The sequence below is a fragment of the Physcomitrium patens genome, chromosome 21 (assembly GCF_059467195.1).
Source record: "Physcomitrium patens ecotype Gransden chromosome 21, ASM5946719v1, whole genome shotgun sequence".
NCBI classification, from domain to species: domain Eukaryota; kingdom Viridiplantae; phylum Streptophyta; class Bryopsida; order Funariales; family Funariaceae; genus Physcomitrium; species Physcomitrium patens.
Window position 1 is genome coordinate 10,266,171 of NC_143430.1, and position 9,998 is coordinate 10,276,168.

Here is a 9,998-nt window from a genome sequence, read left to right on the forward strand (position 1 = left end):
AAAGTTATGGTGGCATTAGTAATATTAACAATAAATCTTCTTTTAATATTATACTTGTGATTTTATTTCTTATCTTTCATAATACCTCATTATAATAAAAAGAAAAAATAGAACTTTTATTATCTAATGAAAAACTATAGACAAATATATTTTAGATGAGAATATATTAATATTTCTAGCATTGTAAATACTTATAGCTTATATAGATGGCTTACTTCTTAAGCAAATTCTTTATGTATAAATTGACTATATCTATTAAAATTATTTTGATTAATACTATATGTACCAAAGATATGAATAAAAAATAACAAAAACCTCAATATATTCTTATGTTATTAAAAAAAGTAAATTTTTACTCAAAGATAGTATAATATTAGAACTAGAATAGCTATTATCAAAGATTAGAAGACTAAAGATTCTTATAATAAGACTAAAATCAAGAAATACATTGAAAAGAGTGAGAAAGACTTCACTCTTGCTTTAATATATACCATCTAACTAAGAGCTTCATGACAACATTCTATAAGACCTTTGATACATATATAACTTAATTAGTATATATAGAGATAAGAGTGAAGCCTTCTTTGCTCTTATCAACTCCTTTCTTACTTCTAGTTTAGATTTAAGAGTCTCTAATTTTCTTATTTTTTAGCAATAGCTATTCAAATTTCTTTTTAATATACATATTATTTTATTGTTATTTTGTCACTTTTCTTCTAACACAAATTTTTCAGGTTTATGCATCTTCTTCTAGTTCATGTCTTTGATAGATTGAAAAGAGTATACTTATAATATTAGAGCTTTGTCTTTTCTTGATTAAGAGTGTATTATCTATTTTTCTTGATAAGACATAAGCATATTAGAAGTTGCGGATTATCCTCTTTTAAACTAATATTGTTTTTAGTATCTTCTTTGTTCTCAAGTCTCCTCTTTTGCTTGTCTTGAGTAATATTAGACACTAATTTTTTAGGTATTATCATGATAGAGTTTGTTAAAATGAACAGTGCAATGATACAAATACAAAAGCAATTGAAAGAGTTAATGCTTGCAATGCATCAGCTCAATTTACCACCACAAAGAGCAACAAGAATTACAAGAAGTGATGATATAAATATGATTGGAGTTGCATCAACATGTGTACCCAATCATGTCCTTTCTCCTACAATGGAACATCCTTTCGGTACTAGAGAACCAAGAGTTGCCTTAATTGAAAATTTTAATAGTACAAGATCTAATTTTTGAAGATTTATCAATCAAATACAAGTTATAATTGAACTTCAATCTCAAAGCTATTCAACTCTAAGATCACAAGTTAAATTCATTAGTACACTTCTTTCAGATTCAGCATTATCATGATTTTCATCTTTTTTTGAATGACAAGATACAATATTGGATAATTTGGAGGTTTTTTAAGTAGAGTTTCAATTCGTGTATGGAGAATATAATGCAACTTGTATTACAACCAATAAGATCCATACTTTATGATAAGGTAATCGATCTGTAACATTATATGCTTTACAATTTTGACAACTTGTAATTAATATCAAGTGGGATGATGTTGCACTTATTAGACAATTTTTCTATGGATTATAATATGAAGTAAAGAAATTGATGCTCAACTTACCTAATTTTCAAATATTAAATCAAATAATTGACTTTGCTATGGAGTGTGACAATCAACTTTTTGAATTTTGATCTGAGAGTTAGATAAGTAGGCCTCAATGTTACTATAATTCAATGGCAATACCAATACTTCTTGAATACATACATTCAAAAGTAGAGGATATACAAATTGATGCCATACGTTTCAAATCTCTTACTCAACAAGAAAAGACTCATTTTCGTCAAGAAGGATTGTGCTTATATTGTAGAGAACTTAAGTATAGTGCTCAATATTATCTAAAGAAATGATGCAATTATAAAATGAAGAGTACAAATGTTGAAGAAGATAATATATTAGAAAACAAGTTTTTCTAGCTACAATAAGAATCATGTAACTAGAATCTTATACAATTTGAAGCCAATATTAAGATTTTTAAGATGTATTTGAAAAACAAATGTGGATATTCTTCCAAAACATCATTCCTATGATTGTTCAATTGACCTTCAAAAAAGAGTACAACCGCAATTTGGATCAATCTATAATTTATTACAAAATGAGTTAGCCAAATTCAAAGAGTATATTGAAGAAAATCTAGCTAAGAACTTTATATGCCATTCCAAATCTCTAGTAAGAATCTCACTTCTATTTGCGAAGAAAAAAGATGGATCATTATGGATGTGTGTTGATTGTTGAGGACTCAACAAGATCACTATCAAGAACAAGTATCCATTACCTTTAATATTTGGATTTTTTTATCAATTGAATCAAGTTAAGATTTATACAAAAATATATCTACAAAGAACATACAATCTGATATATATCAAAGAAGGAGATGAATGGAAGACTACATTTTGAACAAGATATGGACATTTTGAATATAATGTCATGCCTATTGGACTTACAAATACAGCGGCAGCTTTTCATCTTATGAATGATATTTTTTGAGAGTTTTTGAACAATTTTCTTATCTGTTATTTAAACAACATCTTGATCTATTCTAAAAATCCAGAAGAATATAAACTTCATATTTTTCATGTATTACAAAAATTAAGAGATGCAGACTCTATGCCAAAATAAAAAAAGTATGTATTCCTTACTACTCAAGTTGACTTCTTAGGTTATATCATTTCAAACAATGGACTTATAATGGATCTTAAAAAAATTCAAACTATTATAGATTGAAAGATCCAAAAAATAATATGAGATGTTGAATTTTTTTTGGGATTTGCCAATTACTATCACATCTTTATCAAGGAATTTTCTTAAATTGCAGCTTTACTTACACATTTAACTTATAAAGACAAACTTTAATGGAATTAAGAAGCGGAAGCAGCATTTGAAGCTTTAAAGACAGTCTTTGTTTTTACACCAATCTTGTATTGCGTTGACCTCTCTAAAGCATTCTTTATGGAAACAGATGTATTAGACTTTGCTTTGAAAGCCATATTATCACAAATGGGAATAGATAATAAACTTCATCTAGTAGCTTTTCATTCTAGGAAATTTTCAACAATTGAGATTAACTATGAGATTCAGATAAAGAACTTCTTATAATTGTGGATTCTTTTCAAGAATGGCAACATTATCTAGAAGGCACTTCTAGTCCAGTCACTATATATACAAATGACAAGAATCTCAAGTATTTCATGTCATTCCATCTTTTGAATCGTTGCTAAACTCATTGGAATATGTCTGTATTAAGAATTGAATTCAATATCACTAATAGGCTATAAAAATGATAAGGTTTATTTGATGCTGTTTTTAGATATTCTTATCTTCTATCTAAAGAAAAAAAATGTAGCTTTTGATCAACAAAGGATAATTTTATTTAAGTCAAAATAATTTCATCTTTGAACTATGAAATCAATATTGACTATTGATCCAACTTTTCTCAAATAAATTCAGTCAAGTATGTCCTTTTATCCTCTTATTCATGATATCAAGAATACTTCTTCTAAGTCTTGTGATACTTCTAAGTTTGAATTCAAGAATAATCTACTTTATTTCAAAAGACGACTATATGTGCTAGAAAGAAAAGCACATTTACGTGTTCTTCAAGCATGTCATGACTTTTTAATAGCAAGACATTTTGGATAGAATAAGATTTTAGATTTAATATCTAAAGATTTTTAGTGGTCGCAAATGTGGAAGGTTGTAAAAGACTTTGTTCAATTATGTGACATTTATTCAAGGTCAAAAATTCTTTGGCATCCACCTTGTAGAATTTTTCAACCATTACCTATTCTAGAACAACCATGGTCTTCTATTTCTATGGATTTTATTATGAATCTTCCAATCTCAAGATTATGTGATTCTATATTTGTGATAGTAGATCATTTTATCAAAATGGCACATTTTGTACCATGCAAATATCTTTTATTAAAATGAACATATCAAAAGGTTTGGCAAATTGTTTATGAGAGTTATATACAACAAGGTATAATTAAAGGAAGCTCAAGAATGACAAAAGATCAAAGCTAATATCTATCAAAAGAAACAATCACAATTCAATGTATGTGACAAGATATGGTTGCTATGTTATAATATCAAGTCTACTCATCTTTGTGATAAGTTGGACTATTGCAACCTTAGATCTTTTCCTATTTGTAGACAAATCAATCCAATTGCTTATCGATTACATCTATGAGAGGCAATGAAGATCCGTTCGATCTTCCACATGTTTTTTCTTGAACCATACAAGATTATGAATATACCAAAAAGAAAAGAAGCTCCACCTCCTCCTGTAGAAATAGACAATAATGAAGAATTTAAAGTGGAAGAAATTCTAGAGTCAAGGCAATGCCAAAATAAATTAAAATATCTTATCCATTAGCATAGATATTATAATAGTGAACATAGATGGGAGTCAATAAAGAATCTTGCAAATACATCAAAGGTGGTAGAGGCTTTTTATGAATGACATCTATCAAAATTAAGATAAAGAATAATAAGTCTTTGCTATAAAAGAAATAAGATCCATAGAAGATTGCATTCTATTTTCTATCTATCTTTGTAGCTTTTGTGTATTTATGACACTAAGGAGATGGAGAACCAACAACCAATAGATTTAATTCAAGAGCTTTCATTTGTGGACTTATCACACGAGATATTGTAATTGTTACAACCTACAAGACAATGAAATCAAGATGAAGATCCTCAAGAATGACATGCCCTTTTTCAAATAGGTGGCAAGATACAACATGTTTTGTATCACAACCTTAGAAGAGACTCTTAATATTTGGTGATTTTATTAAAGGTAGGAACAATTGTTGATGGTGTTCCAAATATTTTTTTTTGAAAGAAGATACAAAGGCTGCAACAACAACCGAATAATAGGGTAGTCTTCTCGCCCTAGTATGAAATATTATCGATGGTTGAGAAGGCCTATCAACTATCTTTGAAGAGAACAAAGATCAGAGTATGTCATAAATATAATTTGTTGCATATTAGATTTCTTCAACATATGAAGATCGCTCCTCATAGAACTTATCCCTAAAAGGAAGAATAATATCACAGACATACACATGTAAACCAATAATTACCTATATAATTAGGTAAAAATAGATAAAATAAATGAATTCCATAATATATTTTATAGAAGCTTCTTAGAAGCTTCATAGATATTGCTTTGACTTTATAGATATCTATAATTGATTTTTTTAGGTTAAAAACATGGTCAACAAGTTGGCCATGTACCACACATATTGGTAGCTTGAAGAATAAGGTAACTATATAGCCTACACCTAGAAAACTTGTCTTCTAAGCTAAGGCATGTGTCATGTAAAGTCAACACATATTAGAGGTCTTATAGAACATTGCCACGTAGCTTCTAATTAGATAGTATATATAGAAGCAAGAGTGAAGCCTTCTTCACTCTTGTCAATTCATTTTTTGCTTCTGGTCTAAATTTAAGAGTCTTTAGTTTTTTTTTTTTTTTAGCAATATCTATTCCAATTTTTTTTTAATATATATACTACTTTATTGCTATTTTTTATTTTTTTTTAACATAGATTTTTCAAGTTTATACATCTTCTATCAATTAATAACTTTGACAATGATGTGCTTTTAAAGTATTAGTTCAATAAATTTCAAGACATCACTGAATACCTAGATTCTCACACCTTAAAAATTATAAGATATCCCTTCTATATTTCTACATAACAAGTATTCATGTACTTGCATCAAGCTTTAATTAAAATCATTCTTTTGTTTTTCAATAGTTGTAACTTTAATGTGAGTTTTTGGAATTGAAGTCAACATTAAAGTTAAGATCAATCTTTTAGCTATTGAATTCTAAACTTATCTTAAATATCTTTATTCATCAAACTCTTCTATATGTTCTTTCATATCTTTGTTAACATTGAAGTAGTCTATTGATGTCGTTCATTTTGAAATAGAACATAATTTTGACTTGATAAACCTTATCTTTTCATCATCAATCTTATCTTCTAAATTCTTTCTTTGTTGTATTAAGAATCCTAAAGATCTTCATGAATCTTCTTTCTAACACTTATAACTTGTTAATAGATCAAAAGTGTATAATGAAATAATATAATAGAATGTCTTTTATAATCTCTTTATTGTGATTTTCTTTATGATATTTATAATATAATTTTGTGACTATTTATAGCTATTTAATAGTAATTTTTTGATACTATTTAAATATAATAAAAATATTTTGTTTCTATCTAACTTAACTACCAAAGGTGGTTTTAACCATCTTAACTTTTTAACACATGGATAGCTAATCATTTTGTTATTTCACACTAACTTCTCTTTATCCAAATCGTATTTACGTTAATTTTCTTATGACTTTTTATTTTATACCAAGTCTTTTCTTCTTGCCTTTTTTTAATATAAAGATTTTTTATATATAATCATTTATGTCTAAAATAATTCTAAAATATACCTTCTAAAGAATGTAAAATCTTTATTTTATTAATTAAACAATAAGTGTAATTCTAAGGTCAAAAATTAAATTTGTACTTTTAATGTTCTAACATATGATAAAGTAGATGGTGATATAAAATTTCTATATAAGAGATTAATCCATACAAATGGAGACAAAGATTTTAAATATTATGAATTAGTAAAATATCTATTTTAAACATTGAGAGATTAGGATTACTTAGAGATTGAAGAATTAAATGCTTTGTATTCAATAATAGACATAACAACTCTTGAAATTATAAGATGTCTAAAGAAAGAACATGGATCTTTTAGAGAAGTTTATAAATGAAAGTAGTTGAGACTTTTGTGTATAACTAAAAAGATGGATGTTGCATTTGATAATATTTCTATCAAAAAAATAAAATTTTTTAGCAAGTTTAAGTCATTCCAATTTAATAATATTTTATTTTGTAATAAAAAGTAGTGCTACTAAAAGAGTTTAATCTTTATTAACAAAAGAATAAAAAGATTATTGATATATTGGAAAAGAATTGATGCAAATATATATATATATATATATATATATATATATCTTATAGTTATCTTATTGACATTATATATCAAATTGCAAAAGAGATGTACTACTTGCATAACATATACATTACACAATGTCATCTAAAGCTTCTTAATATTTTCTTTAATATCATAGAGACAAAAATTATAAAAATAAAAGATTACTCAACATGTTGTTGTGAAAGTTATTGATTTTAAAATATCTAAGATTGAAGTTGGAAGTAATCCAAAAACTATTAAGAATAAAAAGCCTTATAGTACTATTGCATATATAGTTCCTAAGGTATTAAAAATTATATTTTAAACAATCATAATGTATTCTTTTGAAGTATATGTTTATTCATTTGCAATAATGCATTCTAAGATTTTTTCAAAAATAAATCTATTTGGTAATACTTTTAAAGTATGAGAATTTTTAGACAAATTTGAAATATGTAAAAGATCAATTTTGCCTTCAAATTGTGATAAATTGACTAAGCTTATCAAAATATGTTGGAACTTAAATTCTTTATAACAAGCAAAGTTTGTAAATATTTGTGAAAGATTAAATTTATTAAAGAAATAAGTTTTTAGCTAAGATTAATATAGCAAATGGACCATTTAAAAATATATTATCATCAAAATATAGAATTTTAACTAGCGCTTAATAGATTGCCAATGATAAAACTTGTAATAAAAAAATAGAAAGCACATAATAAATTTATTAAATTAATTGTATTTTATGTATCGTAATGAAGAAATTTGTAAGATAAATGTTAAAGAAATTTGTAAGATAAAAAAGATTGAGATGTTGGGAGCAATCTCTACTAAAGTTGAAAAAGAGAAGATAATTAGATGGAAATGAGAATAATATTAACTAAAAGATTTGGAAGATATTAAGAATAAGCTTTGATAATTTGACAATTTGAAAGATGGAGAATGGATGGAATCAATCATGAGATAGCAAAGAAGGATGTGGCTTTAATAACTCCTTATTACATATTATCATTATATATTATAATATTACATATATTATATATACTACATGTTCATACCATCAATAACATATCTAGCCAAGTATATTCATGTGACAAAGTTAGGTAGGATAATACTATGTACATCTACATAGATTATAATTATAACATATTTGATCTTTTTATGTTTTAGTCCATTCCATATTTAGATTTGCTTTGCAATCACAGATATATATAATGATTATATATTTAATTATTTATTTAAGCTTTCAGACTCTCATTTCAGTGTGTCTTTTCACCCATTATTATAAATCATTTTGAAATCGGCTTAAGCAATTGTATGTATGTATGTATGTACAGACACATATATTACATATTTTGTAGAGCTTTGAGGAACTGGAGATCTCGGTGATGCCCCATGAGTCACAATTCGACTGACATGTTTCAGCCTTGAACTCCACCTCTATCTATCAGTCTCGAACGGACAAAATCTCGGAGCCAGTTTTAGCATCCAGAATGAGAAACTGGGTATCATGAGCCGAAGGTCTCTGTTTTCTCACTTACAGAAGAACACTCACATCTGGGATAGACATTCATCTACAAACAATTAGTGGTAGGCAAGGCTAAGATTTGAACACTGAATGATTTCTGAAATGCTTCTGTCGGTAGTGACAGGGACGCCAACCTCTGGCGCTGGGGAGGCCGAATCTTCACCAGGCTCCACGCACAACCCAATTCCTACACTCTGAACATCAAAGATTACAACTCTAGTTTCACTTTGTTGCCTCAGTTCAGTAACACACCTAGTTCAGAAGTTGACAACACTACAACGATACCAGTTAAGGGTTTTTGAGAAATATATCGAGCATGTTGCCACTGCGTTACAGCAATGAGACAACAGCCAGACCAGTGTGCTATATGAAATTAGTGTGTTGCATTGCAATATATAATAACACGTTGGTTCGGTGTGAGAAGAAATCACTTAAATTATCACAGCGTACATAGTGACACAACTCACAGAAAAGATACAGCACTCGAGAGTTGGACATTCTCACCGATAATGTCAATCTCAACAATGAGAATATAGCTGATAGGAGCTTCAAATAAATGCCAATGCATAATTCTTGGCTAGGGACTTCAATATCACACCCCCAAAAAATTTGAATGGTTGCCCCACGTGGAAAAAATGCGTTCTGAACAGTAATCGGATCAGAAAAACGAGAATTGAACGAATTAGGGACTGGTTAGGCGTTAGGATTCAAGCGGAATGCTCGACTTAGAAAGCAGTTCTTGGTGCGAAAGAGCCGCAGAGGGGCCGATTTGTATTCAGAGGCGACATCAGCGTTATGTTGCAACATTTTCGTTTTTGTAGGTCACTACCAAACTTTCCATTTGCCACCCCAGTAAACCACCCAACTCTTCGTTCTCCTCATTCGTGGTTAATCATGTCCACTAATGAGGGCATGGGATTGGGAATCCTATACTTTCTTCGGCTCGGGACTCGAGTGAGGCTTTTGGACCGAATCTTTGATAATAACTATTCTAGTTTAATATTATATCAATTTTGAGAGATTTTCTAGTTTTTTTGATTGATACAAAAGTGTATTGATCTTCTAGTTCTTTGAGATTTATGTCCTTGACAAAACTTCATTTTATGATATTATAATTTTAATGTAAATGTTTTTTTAATATGTTTGTAGCTTGTTAAAAGATATTTTTAATTATGTATCTAAATTTATAAGATGTATTGGTTTAGATAGAAGTTATTTAAAGTTTAGGATTAGTAAGTTCTATATTAAAGTTATAAGTTAAAAATAGATTATTAAGATAGATATAAAAAATTTAAGTATTGGTTTTAAAATTATTTAAGATATATGATTTAGTCTTAGAATTATAGATTTTATATGTAAGGTAGAACTCAAAAAATTATTATGATAAAAATTGTGTATTTTTTATTTACATCATATATATATATATAT